This window comes from Danio rerio, chromosome 14, assembly GCF_049306965.1.
Source record: "Danio rerio strain Tuebingen ecotype United States chromosome 14, GRCz12tu, whole genome shotgun sequence".
NCBI classification, from domain to species: domain Eukaryota; kingdom Metazoa; phylum Chordata; class Actinopteri; order Cypriniformes; family Danionidae; genus Danio; species Danio rerio.
Genome location: NC_133189.1, coordinates 50,592,972 through 50,594,739, shown reverse-complemented (window position 1 = coordinate 50,594,739; position 1,768 = coordinate 50,592,972). Strand labels below are relative to the sequence as shown.

General features: G+C 35.6%; 1 protein-coding gene across 2 annotated transcripts in view; it reads left to right on the top strand.

The window, feature by feature from the left end:
- macrod1 (mono-ADP ribosylhydrolase 1) overlaps nt 1–1,768 on the top strand; it is a 206,563-nt gene that overhangs the window by 23,741 nt on the left and 181,054 nt on the right. The gene's annotated exons all lie outside the window — the stretch shown is intronic.

The window sequence follows — 1,768 nt, the reverse complement described above, 5'->3', positions numbered from 1 at the left end:
TCATGTGGACCAGAGCTGTATAAAATCAGTTGTGGTTTTTCGTGTCAGAGCTGACGAAGGGTGTTCCTCTTTTCTCAGTTTCCGTGTAACAGCACTGTGCTTCACCCGGTTGTTTTCACACTTACTGCGCTCTTACACAAGAAAACAAACTCATCAGAGACACAACTGAGGCTTGATATTTGGCAATGTTGTGTGTATGCTTTATGCTTTAGTCAAATGCTTCAATCATCAGACAGTGAGAAAGAGTTTAAATAAGCATGAATGACAAAACAAATATGGGAAATTTGTATTAATGTAATGTAAAAAAATACTATTTGACTAAATCTGTTTTGTTCTTGAGAACGGCATGGTGGCTCAGTGGTTAGCATTGTCACCTTACAGCAAGAAGATCACTGGTTTGAGTCTCGACTGGGTCAGTTGGCATTTCTGTGGGGAGTTTGCATGTTCTCCCCGTGTTGACGTGGGTTTCATCTGGGTGCTCCCGTTTCCCCCACAGTCCAAAAACATGCGCTAGAGGGCAAGTGAATAAACTAAATTGTCTGTAGTGTGTGTGTGTGAATGAATGTACAACTGTATATTACAATATTTATGAAAAATAATGTTATCTATTTATTTCCCAGAAAATGACGATTTTAATTTGACGATTTAAAACGATTTTTTAATTTTCAGAAAAACAAACATTTTAATTTGTTATTCCACCAAATAATGCAGTCTTACCATGTCTAACAATGAAAATAAATAATAAAACAGAACTTGGGTAACAAGGGCACCATTAAATTAAGGTTTACCATTTTTGGCATGATTTTCAACGACTTAATGAATAAAAAATAAATAAATACAAGCCAGAATTTGATTTATAAAATGTTTTTAATCCAAATATTACATGTACTCTCTCTAATAATTCAAGAACAAAACATTCATTTTCCTTCGGCTTAGTCCCTTTATTCATGGGGGGTCACCACAGCGGAATGAACCGCCAACTTATCCAGCATATGTATTACACAGCCAAACACACTCATTCACACTAATACACTGTGGACAATTTCGTTTATTTAGTTCATCTATAGCGCTTGTCTTTGGACTGTGGGGGAAACCGGAGCACCTGGAGGAAACACACCAACACGGGGAGAACATGCAAACTCCACACAGAAATGCCAACAGCAAGAAACAAGACTCAAAGATGACCAAAGTAGGGCATGTGGGCCAAAGTTGGCCCATTGTAAACTTTGATTTGGTCCTTTATCTCATCTGAGAGGAGAGTGAGAAGGATGGAGAGGGTTGGGGTAAACACCTTTAACACAGGCATGGTCATTTCTAATTTGACGTATAGCCTTTTTTGTTCATTTTATTGTGTTCATTTTATTGCTGAGCTACAAAAAAGCAAAGGGAAATTAATTGTTTCAATTAAATGTTTTAAATGAATGTGATTAAAATGCAAATACTGTAACTTGACGGACCGAATATGCAGAAGACATTGACGAGCAAATCAAGGCAAAAACTAGTGTTATTCTATTCTAAATGATATTTGAGTTTTTTTTTTTTTTTTTTACTGTAATAAGTTAAATATAAAATGCAAATAATACTGTATTAGCCAATATAAAGCAACGATCTCTAGTCATTTTTAAATATTATTCAATTAATTAGGAAATTACCCATGTCAACTATATTTACCTTCGGCCCACTATAGCCTCAATCAAGTTTAATTTTTGGCTCTTTATAAGAAAAGGTTTGGGCACCTCTGTATGGAGGATGAAACCTGCAAAAACAA